At 40.8% G+C, this 26184-nt stretch overlaps 1 protein-coding gene across 1 annotated transcript in view; it reads left to right on the top strand.

The window, feature by feature from the left end:
* The first annotated feature begins 6345 nt into the window (after window positions 1–6345).
* The window catches only part of naaladl2 (N-acetylated alpha-linked acidic dipeptidase like 2), a 472039-nt gene continuing 452200 nt past the window's right edge, over window positions 6346–26184 (top strand). Inside the window, exon 1 of the mRNA XM_085449971.1 lies at window positions 6346–6414. The gene's annotated coding sequence lies outside the window, so the exon portion shown is untranslated. The remainder of the gene's footprint in view (window positions 6415–26184) is intronic.

Here is a 26184-nt window from a genome sequence, read left to right as displayed (position 1 = left end):
ACACACACACACATATATAAATACAGAGACAAATATAAATAAAATATACAAAGGGGATAAATAGAATAAATAGGAATAAAAAATAAAAATACAAGTGAATTGCACATTTCAAGTATTGAGTCTATTGCACTGTTGACTATTTACAAAAAGTATTGCACAAGGTATTGTACCGTGAGGTGAAGAGGCACTACAGCTTAGTTGTAGTGCCTTTGTCCTCCTGATTAGAATCACTTTAACTTTTGAAATATATTTTTGAAATACTTATAAAAATGCATCTACCATTTTCAGATATATGTAACTGCTGGATATATCGTGAAGTGATTTAGACCATATGATCAAAGTCATGCTTCAACTATTTGGTTGTCTGTCTGTTTAGTTACACAATTTTCTGAAATTGTCCCGTATTTGCAGTCAGGTGAAAGCGTTTTCTTTCTTGCTTTCTTTTTCTGTCTGTCTTTAAACTGTTGCCTTCAACACCGAGCTGCAGGCTAGAAGTAGAAGGAAGCAAATGAGCTCTGAAATACTGACTCCTTGGTAAAACACAGTCGGAATGACCTTTAGTTAACGGACAAATTGAGTTGCCGCCAGGGCACACTTCTGACTGTTGAGTGAACACTGTGAAGGAGTATGCATGTCTATGAATGCTGAAGTCGGCAAGTGCTTGAGATCAAGCTAGGGATGTGTGGGCCATATTTTATTTCAATACTTCCACAATACAACAGGCTCCGGCCCCCTGCGACCCTGAATTGGATAATCAACCGAGTTTTGCTTGATCTGTATTTAAGTAAGATAAACACTGGTAAATATTTAATACTAATGTTAGGGTTGGAGGAAAACCACCTTTATGAAATATATCCTTATAACCAATGTTAATAACCTGTTGGCACACGCAGTTAAGTAATGATTAGGGGCATGCTTATCTTTAATTGTTGGTGATTGTAGAAAAAAAGAAAGAAGTGATTGCTGCAGATGAAGTGTACCTGTCTCTGGGTTTCATTTACATAAAGCCAGAAAAAAGTCAAGGTTTTACATTTTGCAGTTTGTCTGAATCTAAAGGCAAACAAAATCATATATTCGGTCTGCATGCCCTGCTTAGAATCAGTTGTGTTTTACTGTTCCAAGTTACAATAGATCATGAGCAGAGATTACTGCCAAGAGAGAAAACCGCTGTGATTTTGAATGTAGTAACTGGATGTTTCTGTGACACCAACAGGTCGTAACAGGAAGACTTCATTCTTTCCCAAGGATAACTTAATTATCTATTTACATAGACATGGTTCTGCTGGCTCCACAACACACTAAAGCTACTTCATTCAGTGTATTGATATTGTGTAGAGATGGTAAAATTCACTGACAAATATTCATTAAAAAATGAATGTTAATAAAAGTGTATATATCTTTGAATATAGTTTTATTTGTATAGCAAATCCAACTTATAGGTATCGCAACACTACAAAATGCTGGTAAAAAGAGTAATTTTGTTATTATTACATATTCAATTCAATTCAATTTTATTTATATAGCGCCAAATCACAACAACAGTCGCAAAAGATTGTGAGCTGTCAGAAGCTGTGTTTTTCTTTTTTTTTCATTGCTTAACAAATAAAATCAAAACAAAAAAAAACAACAACCTGAGGATAGTGATATATGCAAATATCACAAAAGGGACAACTTTAGGTTTCATTGCACCGCCAAGATCCTTCATCTTTCTTTTTCCTTGTAACTAAATGTAACAAAACTGTTTTGGTTCTAGAAGTTTGTTCTATGCTTTGGAGACAAAAGCTTTTTGTCTATGCTGGGGAGGAGAGCAGTCTCACTACTCCCTGACTGAACCCTAAGAACCAATCTTCCCATTTTTATCATCCTGGGAACTAGGAGTGTGATCCAGTACACTGATGTATTCTCCAGATGAAATGAGATATTTGCAATAACTGTCACAGGTGCCCACTTTACACCTCCGGTGTAGTTCAGGACTTCCAGTAAATGATTAAGACTTTAAAATTACCACTTTTTTAAAAAGAAACTCTAATCTCTTTTTTTTTTTTACGTCAGTATTAAGGTACTGCCGAGGAATAAACCAGCTAAAAACTACAACTGCCTTCAATCTCCCTTCCTTTTCCATATTTTCGTGAAGAAAATACTCATTACAGCTGCGCACGAAACAGAAACGGCTTAGCATGCATAGCATCAAGACTGAAACAAACCGGGGCATACATACAAAATATCTTAGACTCGTGTACTTTTACACACATACACTCATCAAAGACCATTTTGTGTTCATTTCCCTCCCTCCAAGCAGCTCCTCTCCTCCCCAGTCAATTTGACAAATCCATTAGGGATCCATTACAGACTTTATGAAAAGCAGCTACATTATTTTTCTTCCAGTGCCGAGGAGCCACATAAATAAGCCCAGTGATAGTAATGGCAGTCCTGATGGGGGTTTAAGCGGGATATTTGTGTGTGAGCTGACATGTGTGTGTACACTTGTCCCTGGATATGTCATATTTATCCCTGCACAAATGTGATAGCTCTATTTATAATTTCTAAGCTCTTATATTTGGTAACATTTCACTGATTTCTTTGATGCTGTGCTTTTGGTAGTTCTTTTCCCCGAACTATCAAAATCATCATGATGCAGTTTCACAAGTTGCATGTGTGTCTAGAATATGGTTTATGTATTATGTTTGTTATTGACTGAATGAATGATCTTTATTAGTTCAATAAAGATCATTCATCAATTCATTCATTTATGTTCTTTGTTTATTGCTATATGTTTTGTATGTTACCAAATTCTCCCTGGCAGATACGTGTGTTAACTCGGTTGATAAAGTGTAATGCAAACAATATGGCACATCTTAGACCTTTAGTCACCTTTAAAGGACATTGTCATAGAACTCTACAAAGCAGTGAACCATGTTTTGAACACATTTACCTTGCTGCATGCTTAGCTTTCACACTGATTTTCTTTCTTGCTGCTTGCTGTGACCTTCATGCTCAATGGCTGCTACTGTCTTTGATAGCCATATCACTACTGGACAGGTCCATATGGTACCTCCACAAATCTCTGTTCAATACTATTTGTAAGCTGTAAGGTGACCTGTAGCCTCAAAGCCTGCAGAAATTTTTTTCAGCGGATTCAGAATGAATTAAACTTTGTGTTACCAATCGGATTATTACTGATAAAAAGTGTGACATTTTTTCTTGCTGTTTTTCCTCTTTGGTCAGGTTTAGGCACTAAAATCTACATTTTAGTATTTATACGCTAACAACTACAGCAATTTTTTACAAAGCTTGAGAGACATAGTTTGGTCACATCTCCGTCACTACATTAACCAACATTGAGCCAATGCATGTAATTCATTAAAGCATCAATGTTAGTGCTTTGGCATCTGCTGCATTGATTTTTGGAAACACAAGTTACCGTATAATGGTAAACTGATGGAGTGCTAATTTATCAGCTAATGCTAGTTAGCTTGGTTAGATTGCAGGTTGCATTCATAAACTGTAAATCTACTGCAAAGTTGTTGACTTGATAAAACATTTCACCAAAACTGAGGTGGAAACTTCTGGTAAGGTGTTTAACACACAGCAAGTCATAATATTGGAGAGATAATCAATTAGAAATGCCCCAAAAGGCTCAAAAAGCAAACACACAATGAAAAAGTCAAGTTTAATGACTGAAAGCAGAGAATGAAGCCTCACAGATCGTCTTTATCCAGACAGCTGAAGATCAATGTGGCCACGCCCCAAACTCAGTTTTTAATTTTTTCTAAAACAAAATTTGGATTTTGGTGGCATTTTTCATATTCCATTAACAAAGTATTCGAAGAATTTTTTTTTTCATTTTTTAGTATACATTTTAATATGGGGATTGACACCCTGGGGCCAGCCTCAGGTGGCACGTAAAGAAACTTGTTTTTTTCCCCCATTTTAATGTTTGGTTACTTTTTCAGCTCTGAAGGTTGACCCTTGGTGCGTGTCCAGTGGGCACTTTCCAAGAATTCATATGTGAGAACCATAATGGCAGAAATAACAGTGACAGCAATATTTAACAGCCTGTGAATAAAGTGGCCTACTTACAAAAGTCGCAATTTACTACTACTGACTGATATCATTCATTGTGATTATAGATTTTAACATCTTCATCTTCGCTGAAGTTGTTTGAAATTACAGCTGTCACATAGATATACATAGTGGAGTAAAAGGTGCACTGTTTCTCTCAGAGACATAAAAGTTTAAATACTCAAACTGTATATATCTAATAATTGTACTGCAGAACTTATTTGTGAATGATCTCTGATATTGTTATGTGTTCACCCAGAGTGATTGGTAGTAATAAAATTACATTTTTGGTCATAGTTTTCAGTTTGATGCCTGGCAATGTGACAGAAAATGCCAAACTGGTACTTGATTGTGTAGTTTATATAGGGACTCTCTTTATCTCTTTCACACACACACACACACACACACACACACACACACACACTGGATTCATGAACTTTATTGGCTGACATGCACATGAACACAGACACACACAAATTCACACAAGAACGCACAGATATACTTGTACTTGCACTTATACTGTGCATGAAAGTGTGAGAAATTGTGAGAAAAAAATGACATCAAAAACAAATAGATAGCTAATAGATTCTGACAGGTGGAAAATTGAGATTTCTCTTAAAATTGAGAAGTGGCCCTGTAAAACCAGACAATCTCACCTTGCTGGTGTTGAAAAGACCTGCCACGAGGAGGAAGAGGATATTAGACAAGCTGACAAGCTGTCACAAAACCCAACTGAGCTGCACTTTATGCACAAAGAGGAAAGGCCTAAAGGTGTGTCTTCTTGCCTCGTGACTTAAAGATGGATTCTCATGTTTATGTTTCAGACCTCCAAAATCTGCCCAGCAGGACACCCAGATGTTTTGTATTTCTTTTCTTGCTCTCTCTTCACTCTGTCTTGGCCTACAGCTTCATCAAAATCCCTGTCTTCCACTCAAATGCCACAAACTATAACAGTTCCTCTAAAATAATGTCAAATGTAAACCTCCCTGGGGACTTTCTTGCTGTTTTTACTTAACTTGACGAATAGCTCAAGTCATGTTGTGCTGTGGTGAGTTAACAGTGATAGAGCACCAATCAGACGTGTAGAAAAGTAGAAAACTTTGCACTGGTGCATACATGATATTGTGAAATCTTTGCTCTCTTTCATTTCCTTTGTTCATTGTTAGTATTCTTCCATCTTGTCTCAGTCCTGCTGCAGAGGCCAGGACCCCTGACACCTGATGTATTAGTCTGTCTGTGGACTCAGCAGTAGATGTTTTGATACTTTGAGTTCCTGCAGGGTGTGCCTGTGTGTGTGTGTGTGTGTGTGTGTGTGTGTGTGTGTGTGTGTGTGCATTTTATGTCATCACATGCAGGCCTAGTGCTGTGTGTGCATACATAAATGCCTGTGTGTGTGTGTGTGTGTGTGTGTTTGTGGAAAGAGTGCAGTGTAATTGCATGTACTTTTTCCACAGATGGCCACATGTTGTGTAATCAACACCTGCACCATCGTGTGGGTGTCACGGGTCAGGAATTGGTGCTACAGTATAAGCTGCTCTGCTCCACCACCAACTGATGTGGCCAGTGGATTAAGCAATTGTTCTACCAAGGAGACAAATACTTACCTACACTATATCTGTCATGACCTTACCATTCAGTCTGCACTGAGTGTGCAAAGTACAAAGGAAGTGTATGCAATATAAAAAGAATACAATTTATATGCTTTTAACTCTTAGTTGCCTCTATTAGCAGCGAGCAGACAAACAGCAAATGGCCCGACAGCAAAATATTTTGCTCACCGTCTTCGGGGAGACTTCAAAACAAGAAAATCTGAAATTAACCTACCAGAACAAGGCAATTTATCAAGGAATATCTGGGAGCATGTTACTGACACCTATGTCATTACCACAGCAACCCATTCAAATACTTATATGATGTCTGGATACATCATTTGATCTGACCATATAGAAGTATTTATATAGAGAAGGCCAGTCCATCCTTAAAATCTGCTTTGAGAACACATATCTGATATGCCTGATTGTTCAGGAACATGTGATGTGTTAACTAAGCCTTGGGATTTGAGTCACAACAAAGTGATTCTTGTCAGATCTTTTGGTTTCCCAGGTTGTCTTTCAAACTTCAGAACATATTTACATACTTTATTTGCTTTAGGTATAGCGATGTAGCTATATAGCTGGTTTTAAGAGAAAATCCATACATGCCATCATATAACATTAGTTGTAAACTTTTCTTTTTTTTTAAATAAAGACACATTTTCCTTTGCCTGTTTTCTTTTACAGAACTTTCCTGTGTGCTTTGTGTTCAGCAGTACTCCTACTGCAGCACTTGAGAGCAACAACAACTCCAGCACTTGTGAGTACATTCTCATTTTTTAAGCATTGCCCTTTTATCAGCATAAAATTCATTAATTTTGGCAAGAACTTCTTATTAAATAAGAACTTCTTATACTTTGTGTTTCAGTTATTCAGTTATTATTCCTCAATATATTAAAAAATAGTCAAGGAATCAGATGTCAACCTGTCCATAATATAGTTACTAGTACTATGCTGGCAACCTGCCTGTAGCTGGTACTGGTACTTGTCTTTTTTCCTTCCATCTCTATGGTAATAGATTGATTAATTCACAATTAGCTCCAGTGTTCAAAGTCCATCTTTGACTGCTTCCAGCAGTAGGGAACATCTGTTTTATGAACACACACACACACAAGCTCTTGCTGATGCTCAAACAAGTACACACATACAAGTTGCGGCACATGCACACGCACGCACAGACAACTACAGAGCTTTTGTTGGGTGGGGGTGAGACATCTGCTGTTTGTTGTTCACAAATTATTGATAGCAGTAAACAGAAAGTTGAGGGGAAAACAGGCATTTCTCATGCTGATGAAATTTTCACGACCTGTCAGCCCATTCAAGCCAACACTTTGTTACCAAGTAGGATGGCATGACAACAAGAGACGCTCCTTCAATATGCTTTTCCCATATCAAGGAGAGTGCAGGGGAGTTACAGAAACAAAGAAATACACAGGAAAGAGACCTGAGACAGGTGAAGCACTTTTTTTTAAGTCATTTGTATTTGAAAACCTAATGAAAATGAATGTAAAGCTATGCTGTTGCTATAAATGGCAGTGTGAGCTGAGCTAATGCATATTTCTGCATTTTAATCATAAAGAGAAAAAGCTCTAATATGTCTTACAGGAATAACTTAATAACTTGCAGTACTTTATGATCAAATAAATACAGACATATACTTCACAAGCATTTTGTCACAAGGTGTTAACAAGGAGAAAACATTTATCCATCATCATGGCATACTTGTCAAGTTGTAGTATAATGTAATTAGCGGGAGGGTGTATGCATGTAAATGATGCCTCTCTGCTTGGCTCTCACCATCTGTATGCCTCTTACTCCCCAACATGTGGCCTATCATTAAACCAGATTAGTGGCACTTGTAACTAAGACAGAACAAATGCCCAGTATCCTAGGTGTAATGTCCATATACTGTATAATTCTGCACTGCATTATCTCATGAAAAATGCCAGTGGATAGGAAGGCAAGACTTTAAAGGAAAGTAACAGGGTATCCTATCACAAACACACTTTGGCAAGAGATATAGAGGAACATCTCTCGCCTCATGCTGACAAGTAACAAGGAACTCCTCAATACTGGCGTTACAGTAGCTAAGAGGGCCAGATTAAAATGCATCTAAACATCTTAGGAATGGTTTGAAAAATTCATCCACCATGTGTCATTTTCAGCAAATATTAAATAGTTTTATGTAACATTGTAGATATTTTTTAAACTATAGTAGTAACAATATTTTACAAATCTTCAGGCAGAAAGAAAATGGCGTCCATGTAGGGTGCAGGCAGGGAGCACAAACGCTATGTTTTCATCTGATCCAATTTATGTTGTTAAATTGGTAAATAGTGGAGGAAGATGTTTCTGTCTGTGTGTGTGTTTGGTGGCGGTGGTGTTGGCAGGGCTTCTGAATTCTGGTCAAGAATATGCAGAACATTGTATAGAACAGCTGTTGTTCTTTTTGAGTGTGATGCTACAATGTAGTTTGATTCAAGAATGAAACTTATAAAGCAGAGCTTTATATTGGGTTCTGCTAGCTCATTACAAAATTTGTATATGCACTAAAAATTACAGTTTATATTGCAAGAAATGTTGATAATTGTTTAATATACTTATTTAATGCTATTTAGTTTACTACTACTATTTAGTTTGTTTTTGTTTTTTTTTACATAAGTGAATCACTCTTTTTTGTTTTAAAATTTTAAATTACTATTATGTAGCTCTTTTCCCATTGAGAAAAACGTCCCACCAATGAAATGTTGGTCTGAGGGAATATTAAAGTCGTAGTAAGTGCAAATTTCGGTATTTTGCTGATTCTGGCAATGGGCAACCTCCTGAGCTGAAATATGTATGCAAGTGGCAAAAACATCTGTAGGTACCATGCAGCTGGTTGTAACAGAGTCCCATGTTAAAATGTCCATCTTTGCATTAAATAATATGTTTAAGGTCTGATGCAAACAACAAACAATATGGACATTTAGATGTTGTATTGTCATACACTGAACACACTTACTGTGTATGTGTGCTGTTGTCGTTTGGAACATTTTTTAATGGACTGTCTAATAAATACTATGGCTTACTTTGTAGTACAAACCTTCCAAGAAGTACTGTATTATTGTAGGGTCTACCTTACAATATAAAGCACATTGAGGTGACTGTTGTTGTTATTTGGTGCTGTATAAATAAAATTGAATTGAATTGAAGAGGCTTGTCCTTCAGTTTTGGTGAACGGAATTTTAGCATTTTCTTAATTAGCGCTAACTAGCCAATGTGTGTCTTTTATTGCATTCATACTGTTTATGAATGTAGCTTGCTTACTAAGCTAGCTCGCTAGCATTAGCAGATAAATTAGGAATACTCAACAAAAGTTATTTTAATATTGCTGCTAATGTTGAAGATTCAATGTTCACACGCAGCAGGTGATGTCCTGGTGGCTACTGTTTTTATACAGTCTATAAACTTTAGAGACCACAGAGATTAGTTGCTTATGCAAAACACACAAAATCATAATATTAGTGCAAACAAGTGATTGTAATTTCACTCAGCAGCCTTTAATTTGGGACCATTTGTGGGGCGATCATGGCTCAAGAGTTGGGAGTTCGCCTTGTAATCGGAAGGTTGCCGGTTCGAGCCCCGGCTTGGACAGTCTTGGACAAGACACTTCACTTGTGGTGGTCAGAGGGCCCGGTGGCGCCAGTGTCTGGCAGCCTCAGTGCGCCCCAGGGTGGCTGTGGCTACAATGTAGCTTGCCATCACCAGTGTGTGAATGGGTCGATGACTGGTTGTGTAAAGCGCTTTGGGGTCCTTAGGGACTAGGAAAGCGCTATACAAATACAGGCCATTTACCAAACTAAAGAAATACCAAAATGCAAGCATGCAGCAAACATTTGACAAAAATTCAACGCAATAACATAACTTCAACACAAGCACATGCACAACCATAACATGACAGCTAACATTGGAATGCAAACAAAACCAGGCACAATAGAAGAATAGTGGGCAGCAGACCTAGCATATTTGGAGACATAAGAGGCAATTCTTTGACCAGCGATTTTCCAGTGGCTTGATATCTTCACAGAAATCAGTACATAGCATTTGAGCAGCACATGTGTTATTAACAGGAGAAGCAGTTTGGAAAAAGTGAACAACATAATAGAGAGGACAAACCAAAAAGAACTTTGTAAAAGAATATGAACTGATGAGTACTATATCTGATGCGCAAGCATCAGATTTAAGATAGAGTAGATAGAGTGTGGTGATGAGTAATGGGTCACTTCTCCAAAACTGGATAGACTGAAAGAGTATCAGGATAGAAGTTAAGCATGTGTCTTTGGTAATTTATAGCCGCTGTTGCTTGAGACACAGCCCAGCACACTTTGCTTTACACAATGCTTTGTCTTACAAGTAAAGGTCTAAGATCTCAGCTCATCAACGGAAATACCTCAAAAAAAAAGAACAAATAAAAAATGTGCTTTTGTCTAAGTTTAAGAAAGGTCTTTCAATGTTATTTTTTTAATACAGTGTAAACAATAGCAATCAAATACACCAGAAATATAATGGACAATGCCAGGTCACTTCAGGGATCAATGTTGTTTTTTCAGAAATTTTGAAGTCTTCCACAGACTGAACAAAAAAGAAACCAAACCAGAAAAAAAGGCCTTCTTTTCATTTGTTATTCTCTTCAGGATTCTTTACTTCTCTCAGAGATATCTTCTTGCTATTCCTGGCCTCTTTATTGACTCCCACAGCCGCCTTTGTTATGTCCCCACTGTGCTGCCTGGAAAAGTGGCCACCTTAAGTGTTCTCTTACTACTGCTCCCATTGTGGGAACATATTTCTAAAACAACACAAGATAGGCAGACTGTTTATAGTTTGATATAGAAGCAGAAAAAGGAACCTTCTTTAGATCCAGAAGGAAGAAATAACTTGAAATGCATCGACTGTTTGCAGTCAACAAAATTAGTACATGGAAACATTCCAAAAAATGAAGAAGAGAAGCAAAGGAAAGCAAGAAGAGTCATTCTGTTTTTATCAAACGCGATGTTTGAACTATAAAGAGGATGAACATCTAAAGTGAAAGGTAATGCCAAAGTAAACACTTGTTTTGCTACTTTGATTTTATCACGGTATCTCTTTGAACCTCCCGTTTTCAGGTATCAGTGAACTGTCTCACTTTTAACCTGAATTTATCCAATTTATCCCTCTGGTCACTTATTCTGAATCCAGAGCAAATCGACTGTTATCAAAGCCAGTCAGTAGCCTAACTGCTGACCAATAGGATTACTGAAAATACAAAAATTATGTTTCTACCAGATCCTAATAGAGATACAAGAGTTTATAATAATGTAACACACTTAACTAGAAATAAAGACTGTTGTGGGTTTTTGATGAATCGATTTTGTTGCAAAACAGAGCTTCAAGAATGGAAGGAGAGTTTATTACACTAAATGCTTACATAATGATAATAATAGCCATGTTTTACTTTTACAAAGATTCTTTTATTCCCAACAGAATTTCTCACAGTTGTTGGGTTTTATTTTTATTTCATTGCTCTGCCTCAGGACAAAATGAAGTGCTCTTTATTTTAATATTATGAAACTGGTTCACTGTCACCACTGTAGTATTACTTGACCATTTAAAGTGTCATAATTCACAGCGGGTGGATGCAGAAAGCGGTCTGCTCCATTTTTGTGTGTGTATCCATATGTGTGTGTGTTTTCTTTTGTCCTTAGGATTATTTGACTGTTTTCTCTAACTTGCTGATTGCATGTGTAGTACATGCAAATTTCATTAAGCAAGCTGAAATATAAAACCTGATATGAAGGCCCAAATATTAGCAGAGGTTGTTTGATGGCTATGTTCAAAATGCCAGTAGCTTAATTCTCATGCAATATTAATCTTCATATGAGTCTGTGGACAGAGATGATTTTTTTTAAAAAAATCTTTCCATCAAACACTAATTTAACTTTAATGTACACAAAAATAGTCGTTTATTTTTTGAATAATTTGAGTTGTTTTGTTTTTGAAACCAAATGTTTAATTATGAATGCTTAGGTAGAGTAGAAAAGTGCTATATAGTCTTAGCATGAAGGATATTAAAGTGTTTTGGATTACCCTGCATTAAAAAAAAGTGCTAAAGAAGAACACAGCATGTTAAAATACCTAATGACCTAATAATACTGAACACGTTCAAACGTGAAAATAGGTTGTTCCACTGGGTCTGAGGACCTGTTGGGCATTCCAGTTGTTGGTTGATCTTTCTGCTAAGCGTGGGCCTCTATATACTCCTCTGAAGTACAGAAAAGGGCCAAGCATTGAGCCAACCAATCTTGTATTCTCTTTACCCCTTTCTCTTCCTTCCTCCATTAGTCTTCCCTACTCCTCTCTTTGTTCCACCCCTCTTCTCTCTTGTGGACAGTGAGATTCTTGGGTATGTGTGTTGTTAATAATTCAGCCTGGAGGATGGATTTTGGTCTTCATTTGCAGCAGGACATGCCTTGCTCCACTGAACAATGCACTCATGTCCAGGACCCTAAAGTGTCTTTGGAGGCAGAAATAGGAAAACCCCTTTTTTTTCCTTTCAGTGACTGCTGGGTGTCTGAAACTATGGGGAAAGAAAACGGACAGGAGAGAAAGAAACAATGACTTAAATTCATTTTCTTTGCGTGTTCACAGAGCGCATTCTCTGACAAAGAGGTTATTCTCCTAGCAGAGGTTGATGTCAGTGTATAGGTACAAGGCATGAGAAGATCCGGCATTTTTAGAAACATTGTTTCTGCCTTTTGAACCTCCTCTGATAGATTTGAGGGTCATTTTTGCTCCATTTCCTCTCTCGATCTTTTTGTATTTTTGCGTTTCCATTTGTTTCTGCCATGACACATTTTCATGTAGTGGCATATTAGTATCCATCAGTTTTGAAGGGCAGGGCGATCAGGGAGGGCTGTCGACTGCTGTGTCATACATTATGTCGCAAAACTAATTTCCTGCCTAAGTTTAACAATGTCTGTGTCCTCTGAGAGGTGATACTATATGGGGGTACAAATCGTGAGGTTCTATGTGTTTCACATATTGTGTATGTGCGTGGAAGCTGGAAAAAATGTGGCAAAATAAGGTCAGAAGAAAAATCATGTTTGTGCCAATGTGACATTCAGAGTTACTCTGGTGTCATGCTAATTGATAATAAACATGTCAGGGTAAATTAAGTATTGTTGGAAAATACTGACATAAATAAATGATTATGAAAATTAATGTATTTATTATAATAACACTATATCAAAGTTTAGTCTGATGCATGAAGGAAAAAAAAGGTAACAAGCAACTGAGAGTTGAGATGAATTATTCTGTGAATTTACTATAAACGTATCCTTTGGTCCTGGTGCTGCTTTTAGTTTCATTTACTGGCTTTGTGGGTGTGAGAAGTGCCTGAGACTCCACGTTTAGGGTCTTTAACTGAGTCTTGTTTGGCTAAACCTTGCCTTATCTAGCACACTGGTGTTCCAAGTCATCAAGCTTTGATAGAAACATTTGAAATATAGGACTTACTAAATAAATAGTTTAAAACTTAATTTGTACTGTCAAAAGAATGCTATCTTTTTTTAATGGTTTGTTAGGTTAAGTAGCACCCACTAATGTATTGTTACTCTAAGGGTTGCTTGCTTAATTACTTCTAACTAGACTTTTTTTTTATTAGCAAACAAAAGTCCAGGTAGTCCAGACCCTCTAAGTCAGTAACAATAATAATAATAATGATGATAATAATAATAATAACCTGCCTAATATCATATGAAATCTTTTAGTCTTTTAAAACAGAATCTTGAGCTAAAATATGTAGCTGTGAAAATTCCCCCTCTGGTCTTTTTTCAACATGTAGAGCTCATGTTAACAGAAAAAAAAAAATGTTATAGTAATTTTACAAAACAGTAAAGGAGGCAGAGTGTTTATACGTTTTAAAATTTGTTTTGACCTAAAGGAAGAAACTCATTTTTCAATGGAGTGTTACCCAGTCTGTGTTCATACGTCTACATTTTTGCTCCAGCTTTATCACTTTCTGGTTTTGACGTGATAATTATACACCTGGATCATCTGCTCGTGCTTTTTGTTGTCATATCCAGTCTAAGAAGCTGAGCCCTCCGCCCTACATCCCTTCATCATTCTTCATCTCACAAAATGTCTGTGGTTTAAATATGAAATGGAGAATGACTGACAGGCTGGCACAAGGAAATAACTATCACCATTTTCTTGTAGTGGTTAAAGCCCTTTAAGAGTGTCAGGTTTGGTGGAGGAAGTGGAGGTGCTAGTAGGGAGGTGGGTTTCTTATCTCTCCTAAACACCTGTACCTGCTCTATAGTGCCATTTAAGAATTCATCACTGCATAAACAGGAAACACAATGCAGATTTTTGGGTCCCTTTATGAAATACTGCAGGCTAACTGATAATAGTTCCTGGGAACAGTGAGTCTTGTATTACTGAGCCTTGAATTGACTTGTATTGCTTTGCAGAGGCATTTATGTTTTAGATATATATCTTTGTGGTAAAATTACTTAGTGCTAATTTTTGGAAATGGTTGTATTTTGTTTATAAATTAGTTAATTGTTGGTATCTAATTTTTGTGATTCCTAAAATGCACGATCTGATATCGTCGTGTTGGTGTTGTTCCCAGATCAACATAGTAAATGTTGTTCCAGGATCAACATTGCACCAATCAGAATGTTGTGACGTCATACTTTTGCGACTTCGGGAAAAACCGCCATAAAACAAAAAACTGTACTTAATCTGCGAGAAACCGCCTCTGTCAGACGATCAACGTACCCTGACCCTAACCTTTTAATAAACGCTAAGCAGAATTGATATTGTCCTTGCAACATTGGAATTTCATAAATGCACTAATGGCTTGGCGCGCCAAAGAATAACGTCACAACAATGTGATTGGTCACTTGCAATGTTGATCCTGGAACAACATTTGCTATGTTGTTCCAGGAACAACATCAACACGACGATATCAGATCATCCTCCTAAAATAGCCTTATTGTAAAGGTCACAGTGGAAAACAGTAATTGAAGTAATAGTAATAGAACAGTAATACTCACTTTAGTCCAATTTCCATCATTATATAGCATGGTCATGCAAAATTACTGTTGGTTTTCCTGGAATGGCATTTCTTTCAAAGTCTTAAGGTGGATGACTGTCGCACCTTGATTGGACTGACTCAAGCTGGGAAACTAGAGAGTCCGTAAGTCTCAGACAGCTAATTAACATGTTGATTTTAATCAGGCTGTCATTAAGCTGTCACTGGTCTGAGGAAAAGGGTGGTGTGAATTTGTTCATTTACCATGCAGTTAAAATCATGGTAAATATTAACACATTCAAATGACTCAATAGGGTCATGCCTTTTATGTGAATATGCTAAGATGAAATTATAGAACATGGAATGACTTGTCATTTTACATACGTAAGAGACAATCAGCTTAATAATCATCTGTCTATCTATTTCTTTGACACCAGCAATTTAAAGATTCACACTTTTGTCTTGTCACAAAACACAATTTTGACAAAGCCAATTGTTTCGCATCGAGTGTGCTTTGCAGATGCTGGTGATGAGTCTTCATTTTTAAATGCATTTGTCAAAGTCAGAGACAAGAAAATTATAGAGAATCCAATAAAGTATTTATTTTTGTTCAATGTCAAAGAGGTGCAATTTCCCATTTAGAAGCCCAGTAGTTTTATTTCAGAGAAACAGGCCAGTTAATTTTTGTTGCAGGCTAATACCTCCCTTTAAACGTGACATAAATGCCCATCACTTTCTTTTTTTCACCTCTTCTTATTCCATTAAAAAGTAAAGTGAAAGTGAAACTGCTTTGAAGCAATGTCATCAAAGTCGGGAAGTCTGTTTTAGTGGATGGCAGGGATAAGAGGATCTTAATGGAGAGCAGCACTTTCTGTTTTGTTAGATGCAGTTAGATATAGCAGGCTGGTGAGTGACTACTAATGAATGACCAGACAAATCACACACAAACAGATACACAGTCAGATGTGAAACACAATGAAGAGTCTGATTCTCATTTGGATCTATTTTCTTCTTGGTATTCTGTCCTTTGTGACTCTTTGTGTATATCTGTAACGAACAGCAGACTGCAGCATTGTTACACTAACAGCAATGGTGGATCACCAAACAAAGAAAGGCTTGATGTTTATAACCTTCTGGTTGACTTTGACGTTATTCTATATGCTTCATATAGGATGATCAGGTGAGCACCTAATGAGCACGTGGTGTGAAAGAAAACAAAATGAAACAATCGTTAAATAAGTCTCAAAAGAGGTAAAAAAAAAAACAGAACTTAAAGGAAAAGGTTAAAAAACCAAGATGTTTTAAAATATACTTAGCAAATATATCAGATTCTACACTTGATTAGGGATGTTACTTTAACTTTCATCAAAAGAGGAGGACCTAAAGAACAGATTATTATCTCAGCTTGACAGTAGACAAAAAGATAACGTGTGACATTCTTGGCATTCCACAATATTGCACAGGCAATTTAAAGCACTAATATTCTTAAAAGCTAAATGTAGTAGATGAAGGAATAGACTGCAACTATGCCTGTAGTTGTGTTTCTGGTACATTTTATGACTTTGCATTCTACGGATTCAAACATGCTCAGAAATTTTAGCCAGTCAGGAGCCTCAGGGGCAAATGATTCAGTTTACATCACATGGGCCCTTGCAGGCCCCCAGGGTGATGCTGACTGGGAAAGGAACATTTGAGATTAATTTTTTTTAGCTCTTTATGTGTGACCATCTGTCAAGTCAAATCATGTCAGTTTTATTTACAAAGCCTAAACTTACAAAATATAAATTTCAGTCAGGCTACAACCCTGATCTTTCCTGTGTTTCTTACAGTTTTTGCCCGTTGCTTGAACACATTTGGCAAAACGTCGCTCATTGTGCCAAAACTCTAAACACAAGTAAACACGACACAACACTGGGAAATATACCATACACATCTGTGCCAAAATGAAACTCCACTCCCAAAACCTAAACTCTGCTGTCAAAACCTAACATTCCTCTGTCAAAATGTAACTCTGTTGACAAAATGACACATACTTGCATCATATGCAAACACTTACAGATCAGGGGGAACACACTAGTCTTCTTTACATAAAACACTGCAGTCCTTGATTTCCATTGTGTATTCAGAAGGCACATTTACAGGAGACACATTTCCAAACAACCAAAAACGCAAATAGACCTACTCAATAGTGTACATCGCAGTACCATGAATTCAGATAAAGCAAAAAAAAAAAAAACCACAACACAATAATACTGCAATAGAAAAAACACTATACTGTAAACACAAAAAACCATGACAATTGTGCATAAGTGGGCTCATGGATCCCGCCGTCTGTTGGGGTCTGGCCACAGGACCTCATCAACATCGCAAGCAGTGTCCTCTCCCGCTGGGCACTGGGGAAAATATCCTCTTGCATGTCGAAACCCTGTCACTGTTCCTCTCGAATGGGACTCTGTAGAGCTGCTTCATGGTGATGCTGAGTTTACCCAAGATGCGTCTGATGGTGGTGATGCTCACATGGTCTATGTTGCCGAACACTCGCCTGTCTGCAAGTATTTTCCGTCGTAGCTGGTGGAGACGGATGGCATTGTCTGCCCTCACTAGGTCCACAACGGCAAGTTCCTGCTGTTGTGTGAACAGGCGTTGCCGTCCTCCCCCAGAAGGTCTTCGGGTCATTCTGGAGGAATACAACCACATATTGTCATCGGTTTGCTTATTTTTCTTACAGTACTTTACTGTATGTACTGTGTCATCCACTGTACAACACTGTACTTCAATATAAGGAATCAGCCACTTTGGCTGCAAAAGGAGCATTAGCACCCCGTACACTTGATATGGTAATGTGATATACTGTAGAACAGTGCTATGAAACCATCTGAGTAGAGCAGAAGGTATGGAGGTGAAGACATACCTGTTTTCTAGTCGGAATGTTCGTATTACAGATGCCACTGTGAAGCGGCTTAGATGTGGGTGGACTCTCTGCCCAGCTTCCCTCATAGTCAGGCCATGGTTGATGACATGGTCCACCAAAGTTGCTCTTATTTCATCAGAAATATGGGTCCGTTCATGGCCTCTTCGGCCTTCTCCTCCTCTTCCTCCTCCTCCTCTACCTCTTCCTCTTCCTCTTGCTCTCCCTCCATCCATGCTTGCAAAGTTCTTGAAATGGCTACGCTGAGGGCTTTTTGTAGTTGGCTAATTGGTGTTCGGTTTTGCAAGTACGTGCCTTCAGGTGTGTATTTGAGTGGTTGCAATTATCCGATGTGTTTTGTATTTTGGATACATGTGTTTTCCGAATGGCACCCTGAGATTTCATTTTGTGAGCGAAGTGTCTTATGTATGAAATAGAGTGTAGCATGCAGGACCATGTGTGTTGCATAAAGGGGTAGGTGTGTTGCATAAAGGAGTAGGAGTGTTGCATAATTGGTACTGGGGTGCAAAGCAGCGCTTTTGTTTAAGGTACGGGTACATGTGTTTGAGGTATGGTAACAAAAGCTTCACGTTGTGTTACTTTAGTCTGAGCATGGGTTTATAGTGTTCAAGCAACGGGCAAAAACTGTAAGAAGTTATGCTGGTTTAGCTAAATGATTACTTCTCAGCAACTGTTCAATGCTTCACACTCAGAGGGCGGAACTTTTGGGTGCTGTCAAGTGCTTCTCCCCGCCCCCTTTGAGGTTGTATCAGGAAGGGCATCTGGCGCAACCTCTTCCCAGCACTGTGGTACAGTTTGCACTTACCATAGCATCACATGCATAGATTCAGGGGAAGAAAAATGTGTGTACGTGCTTATTAATTCATTAATAAAATCAATGCAAAGCATTTCTCACGTGGCTGCTAACGCTGCTGTCACTTTCCATTGGCTTGTATTAGGAAGCTAGTGGTTGGTTTACACATTTACTTGACTTTGCTAGCATTTAGCATAGACAGCATGAGAGCAGCCAGCAGAAACAGGGACAGTTAAGCATCACATCACTGCACTACACATCACTAAGCTTCTACTTTTTGTTTCTGGCATTGTTACGTTCCCCCCGAAGAGGTCTAGGCATGTGAGTGAGGGGACCAGTAACAAATGAGTCCAGAATCAGAATGAAAAGGAAAACAGACAGAGTTGTTCTGTATTAATTTAGCTTTATTACAAATGATATAGGTTTATTACAAACGACATTAACTTAAAGAGCCGGCAACGCCGTTTTACCAATAATGCCAAAGAAACAAAGGAAACACTCGCAGCAACAAAAGACAAGAAGACTACTAAACAAAAAAGGGAGGCACTTCCCACACTTCCTACCCTACTCCTCACCACGGGGAGACACTCTCAGGGCCCACAAGCCCATCTACTCACTAGTCAGAAGGAGGCTGTCTGTCCAAAACGTAGCACAAAAACGTGTCGAGCCACAGAGGGAAAAAACCACCCTGCTCACAGCTCATCCCCAGTTTAAATAGCCTCAGAGGTGATTGCTGACTGGAGTCAGGTGGCAAACGAGGCTAATCAAAAGCAGCTGTGTCCTGGGGAGAGAGGAGAGTGAGAGAGACAGAGGGGGTAGGAGTGGCAAGAGAGGAGGAGGCGGGGAGAGCGGGCAAACACCCCACCCACACACTCCCACAGCCTCAAAGGATGTAACATTCCCCCCCCCCCCCCCCCTTACATTAAAGCTCTACCAAAACAACAACAACACCTTATCGCGAGCTGCGTTAGAGTGCATCAGCCACTATATTGTCAGTACCTTTCTTGTGTATGATCACCAGATTATAATCCTGGCATCAGTCGCTGGTTGTGGTTGTACATCCGGTTCAGAAAAATGAGGGGATTGTGATCTGTGAAGACGGTCACCGGGGAAGCGCTGGAGCCCACATACACTTCGAAATGCTGCAGAGCTAGAAGCAGAGCTAAGGCTTCCTTCTCTATGGTAGAGTAGTTCAGCTGATGGTGTTTGAACTTCGCAGAGAAATAACAGACCGGATGGCACACACCCTCCTCATCATCCTGCAGTAGAACTGCTCCGGCTCCGGTGGCACTGGCATCGACCTCTAGCATAAAGGGTCGAGAGAAGTTAGGAGCCGCCAACACAGGGGTGCTGCACAGGAGAGATTTTGCTGACTCAAAGGCATGCTGGCACTCAACTGACCATTCAAAAGGCACCTTTGGGCTACACAGTTTGGTTAGCGGAGTCACGACCACAGAAAAGTTCTTACAGAAACACCGGTAATATCCGGTCATACCTAGGAACCGCCTTAGTTCCCGTCTGGTGGTTGGACTCGGGTAGTCCAGGATCGCAGCAATCTTCGCCTCCACTGGGCGGACCTGTCCAAACCCCACCTGCTTACCTAGGTAAGTGACTGTTGCCTTACCAAACTCACACTTAGCGAGACTGAGGGTCAATGAGGCCTCAGCTAGCCGCTGAAACACTGTCCTCAGAAGGGACATATGATCTGCCCACGTGTCTGTGTATAGCACTACATCATCTAGATACACATTGCACTGGGGCACATCTCCCAACACCAACTGCATCAGACGTTGAAAGAGCTGGGGCATTTTTCATGCCAAAGGCCATTACTGTGTATTGCATGAAGTGGTCAGGAGTGACAAATGCAGAAATATCTGAAGCTCTGGAAGTGAGAGGCACCTGCCAGTAGCCTTTAAGGAGATCAAGTTTGGTGATGAATTTGGCAGGGCCGATGCTGTCGATGCAGTCTTCCATACGAGGAAGCGGAAAAGAGTCAGAGACCGTTACAGCGTTTACCTTCCGATAATCTGTGCAGAAACGGGGTGTGCCATCAGACTTAGGCGTTAGTAGACATGGGGAGCTCCAGGGGCTACAACTAGGTTGTGCCAAGCCGTTTTCTACTAAGTACTTAACTTCCTTTTTCATCACCTCACGTTTGGCGATGGGGCAACGGTATGCATACTGCTTGATTGGGGCTGCATCTCCAACATCAATGTCATGCTCACAAACATTGGTACGTGAGGGTACGTCACTAAAGAGAGACGGGTAGGAGTGCAACAAGTCAAGTAAATCTTTACACTGGGACGGAGGAAGGTGAGACAAGTGGGCCTCGGCCTTAGCTAGAAAAACAGAATTTGACAACTGCCCACATTGCTGTCCCTCAGAAAGGGTACCCAGATCATCATCGCCCTTAACTTCTACACTTAGCAGGGTAACAGGGACTGAACCGGGGACAGCCGTCCCAGCAGTGTCTGATGATTCTGTCATGCTGGTGTCTCTGGTATGGTATGGTTTCAACATGTTAACATGGCATAGGGGAGTCTTCCTTCTGAGTTCCGGGGTGTTTTTTCACTATCACATAGGGGCCTGAGAAACGAGCCATGAGGGCAGAATTAGGCATGGGCAACAACACAAGAACTTTGTCCCCAGGCTGGAACTGTCTTTCCACTGCTTTTTGATCAAATCGTTTTTTCATGTTTGCCTGGGATACACAGAGAGCCTCTTTTGCTAACAAAGTAGCCCGTTGCCACCTGTCCTTGCATGTTTTTACAAACTCCACCACATTAGTTTTAGGCACACAACCGCTGAGAAAACTCTCCTTCAGCACCTTTAGCGGACCCCGCACATGTCCAAACACCAGGGTAGCTGGGCTGAACCCCAAAGACTCCTGCTTCGCATCACGTATAGCGAACAATACAAAAGGGACCCCTTCATCCCAGCTTTTTCCTGTGTCATGGCAATACTTACTCAACATTGCCTTGAGAGTTTGATGCCACCGCTCAAGTGCACTTTGTGACTCTGGGAGATAGGCACTAGACACAGAATGAGAAACTCCAAAGGACTGTAAAGTCCGTTTAAAATCCCTGGACATGAAATTGGTACCCTGATCTGTCTGCACAGTTTTTGGGAGGCCAAAGGTGGTAAAGAATTTGACTAGTGCTTTGGTAATGCTTGCTGTAGTGATTCTCCGCAGCGGAATTGCCTCAGGGAATCGAGTGGACACACACATTATGGTTAACAAGAACTGATTCCCTGCCCGCGTCTTTGGTAAGGGGCCAACACAGTCTACCATGATATGCTCAAATGGTTCACCGACAGCAGGGATAGGACGTAGAGGGGCGGGGGGCACAGCCTGGTTCGGTTTACCCACAAGCTGGCAAGTACATGACCATGCATGATCATGTGCTAACTGTAGCACATGCCGCCGCAGACTTGTCGGAACCACCATCTGCCGCACTGCGCTCCAGTCTTCTCCAGGCCTTGGGGTCCACTTGCGCATCAATAAACCTTCCCAAATGAAAAATGTCTGCTTCTTGCTCCCTTCACCACCCTTATCCTGAGCTGCAGTGGTAAAACACTTAACTAATGAAGGGTCTTCTTTCTGAGCCTTCACAAGTGCTTCCCGGGTGAGTGGAAAAGGAGCTCCAGACTCACGAGCTGGCTCAACCACACTTTGAGCCGACTCTAAGGCTCCATTATCTCCCTCATCAGTACAGGGCATCACATCCTTCTCTAGAATAGAGCCAATCACTGATTCTGACAAATCAACCCCCCCCACCTTGTTGCTGGGCACGTGAACGAGTCAGAACGCTCACCGGGAACACATCCGGGTGCTGCTGGCTGAGAGCATCTAACACAGGCTCCATAACAGGATTGATGGTCACCTCAGGGGTAGGATAAACTTTCCCACCCACGATATCATTTCCCATTATAAAATCCACCCCATTAATTGGGAAAGAAGGACGCACACCCACTGGGAAGGAACCACTCACCAGCTCACTCTGTAACCAAATACGATGGAGAGGAGCAGGCACAAAACTCATCCCAACACCTCTTACGATGATGCTAGAGTCACAGTCAGACTTCTCATTAAATTCAAGCACACTAGCTAGTATGAGGGACTGTAAACCACCAGTATCCCGCAGAATGGTCACTTCACACTTATCCTCGGTCTTACCAGAAAGCAAAACTGTCCCCTTAAAAATGAAGGGCTTAAAACACTCATCCGGGGTCTCAGGGGAGGGGGGCCTACTGACAGGAGGCATGGTTTTAATCAGCCCGACCCCTTTTGGTTTACGTGAAGTCGAGACTGATTGTTTCCGTTTACAAGCTTCACAATCTGCGATCAAGTGGCCAGACTTAAAACAGAAAAAACACTTTCGGTCTGACTTGGGACGAAATCCAAGTACCTCACTCTTTGGGTGCGGTGCAACTAGCACCTCGCTAGCCTTCACTGGGGCATCGCACCAGTCATACCTACTGACACTGGTTTTATGGACGAGCGCGAACTCATCAGCCAGCGTCGCAGCCTGCTGTAGCAAGGAAACCTTCTGTTCGTTAATATATACTGCAATGCACTCAGCAATGCAGTTCTTAAATTCCTCTATGAGCATTAGTTCCCGGATCGAAGCCAGGTCAGTGGCTTTGCAGGCCGCACACCACCGATCGAAAAGAACACCTTTTTCCCTGGCAAAATCAAGATAAGACTGACCCTGTCCCCTTTTCAACCCCCAGAAACGCTGCCTTCTGGGACCAGCTCATAAGCCAGCAGGATAGCACTTTTCAGCTTGTCATAGTCCAAGCTGTCCTCAGCTGACAACGAGGAACAAACTTCTTGCCAGCTTACATTGGAGCAAAATGGCCCACGAATCCGGTGGCCAGTGCAAGGCCGTGGCTATTCGTTCAAACGACTCGAGGTAGCTGTCGACCTCAGTGTCACGGAACACCGGAACCAGACGACTATTTTTCCCTACATCAAACGGTGTGTCTGCCTGACGAATGGAGGCAGTCGGAGGAAAAGAAGCCTGCCGGAGTTCCAGCTGTCGCAACTTAACAGCTGTCTCCGCCTCCACCTCCACCTTTTTCAATTCGACCTCCCTGGCTCTGGCAAGCTCTGCGTCTAAACGCCTAAGCTCCAACTCCTTCTTTAGCTGGAACTCCCTCTCACGATCCTCCTTTTCCAACTGGAGACGAGCCAGGCGTACACGGAGCTTAGCATCCTGCTTCGAGCCTACACTTGATTCAATGGAGAGAGGTTCGAAGCGAGGCAATGTCATGGCTTTGTCCTCAGGCAGCCCCTGAGCAACAGGTGTAGACACCAATGGACCTACAGCTTGAGCTGGCACCTGCGGAACAGGCTGAGATGCTACACCATGCTCAAGTGGACTGGCAGACACTGGCAAGGCCACTATCCCTTTCTCCACCAAGCCAGACACAAGAGCAGCTTTCAGTTCAGCCTTACGCAAAGCTTTGGAGACAGAAATGCTATAAAATGATGCCACCTCATGCAAATCCCTCTTTCTACAGGCGTCCAGTTGGACAAGCGAGGGGTTTTCCTTAAACACGGCAATATCAAAGGTAGCCATTAAATCCAAAACAAAAATTACCTGAGGCTAACAATAACAACAAAGAAGCACCACCTCCAATACACAAATGAAAAACAGGTGGGAAATGTGTGGCCACAGGTTAACCAATAAATAAAAATACCGCCGACACTCTCCCCAGACCTACCTACTAAAATTTCAGCCTAGTTAGCTTCTGGAGTGAACCAGAGTTGTTCTGTATTAATATAGCTTTATTACAAATGATATAGGTTTATTACAAACGACATTAACTTAAAGAGCCGGCAACGCCGTTTTACCAATAATGCCAAAGAAACAAAGGAAACACTCGCAGCAACAAAAGACAAGAAGACTACTAAACAAAAAAGGGAGGCACTTCCCACACTTCCTACCCTACTCCTCACCACGGGGAGACATCTACTCACTAGTCAGAAGGAGGCTGTCTGTCCAAAACCTAGCACAAAAACGTGTCGCGCCAGAGGGAAAAAACCACCCTGCTCACAGCTCATCCTCAGTTTAAATAGCCTCACAGGTGATTGCTGACTGAAGTCAGGTGGCAAACGAGGCTAATCAAAAGCAGCTGTGTCCTGGGGAGAGAGGAGAGTGAGAGAGACAGAGGGGGTAGGAGTGGCAAGAGAAGAGGAGGCGGGGAGAGCGGGCAAACACCCCACCCACACACTCCCACAGCCTCAAAGGATGTAACATTCATCAATGCAAAGCATTTCTCACGTGGCTGCTAACGCTGCTGTCACTTTCCATTGGCTTGTATTAGGAAGCCAGTGGTTGGTTTACACATTTACTTGAATTTGCTAGCATTTAGCATAGACAGCATGAGAGCAGCCAGCAGAAACAGGGACAGTTAAGCATCACATCACTACACTACACATCACTAAGCTTCTACTTTTTGTTTCTGGCATCCTTTCCATTGTTGTTTCTTTGAGTCATTTTGGAGAAAGGTTTTTTAAAATATGTGTTTGTTCCTTTGTTATAACTGCTTAACAGCTTTTTTTTGTTAAGTGTTTGCTACAGGCACCTAGCTAACTTTTTTTGTTTTTTTCTTAAATTATAATCCATTCATCCATCTTCTTCCACGTATCCAATAAAAACGTTTTCATTGGATACGTTGGATACAAACACATTGTTGCATTTACCCAGACCTAAATGTTCATTCATGGGTACATGCAACAATGTCTTTGTGTCCCTGGTATCAAAAACTGAGTTGCTAGTGTAACAGAAATATGCTGCAAGTGTCGATTGGTGTTGGTTTTCCTGATGCACCGATAGACTTTTTAAAAATGTCATTTTAAAAATGGCGCCGGTGAGGTCGGCTGCCGTGCTGGATGCTCTGCCCCAACTTCTCCACTTTTTGCAGTTTTTCGTCACTTTTTGCTATATCTGCGATAATCTTGCATGGGCATCATGCAAAACACACAAATCCGCTACAGTAAAGACACTTTGGTTTCTATTGGTCTGCAATACATGAACATTTCACCATGTTTAACTCCGGACCCAACCTGGCCAAAGGAGATCCTGAGAGAGAACAAAGGACACGACCCTAAGTGACGGCCTCGAGGTAAAAGGCATCAGGAACAGGCTACGGGCTCGCGCACACCGCGCACCCATGCCCAGTATCCTGCTAGCCAATGTTCAATCCATCGAGAACAAGCTTGATGACCTCAGAGCCAGAATCAAGTTCCAGAGAGACATTCGGGACTGCAACCTCCTCTGCTTTACCGAGACTTGGCTGAACCCAGCGATACCAGACCACGCCGTGCAGCCGACGGGGTTCTTTTCGGTTTACCGCATGGACGGGACAATGGAGTCGGGGAAGAAAAGAGGTGGTGGAGTATGTTTGATGGTGAACAACAGATGGTGCGACAGCACAAACACAAACACAAACACCCCACTCGCACGCTCTTGCTCGCCCAATCTGGAGCTTTTGATCGTTAAGTGTCGCCCTTTCTATCTCCCTCGGGAATTCACTGCGGTCATTGCCTGCACTGTTTACATTCCGCCTCACGCGGACTCGAACACTGCCTTATGTGAGCTACATGAGGCTCTCACACATCAACAAACACTTCACCAAGATGCCGCACTCATTGTTATGGGAGATTTTAACAGAGTGAATCTCAAACGGACATTTCACAACCTTCACCAGCACATCAACTGCGCCACCCGGGGCACGAGGACATTAG

The sequence above is a fragment of the Copadichromis virginalis genome, linkage group LG23, assembly GCF_057382275.1.
Source record: "Copadichromis virginalis isolate Kocher_CV1m ecotype Utaka linkage group LG23, C_Virginalis_male_GT1.1, whole genome shotgun sequence".
In the NCBI taxonomy this organism is placed as follows: Eukaryota; Metazoa; Chordata; class Actinopteri; order Cichliformes; family Cichlidae; genus Copadichromis; species Copadichromis virginalis.
This window is presented reverse-complemented; position numbering and strand designations above follow the sequence as displayed.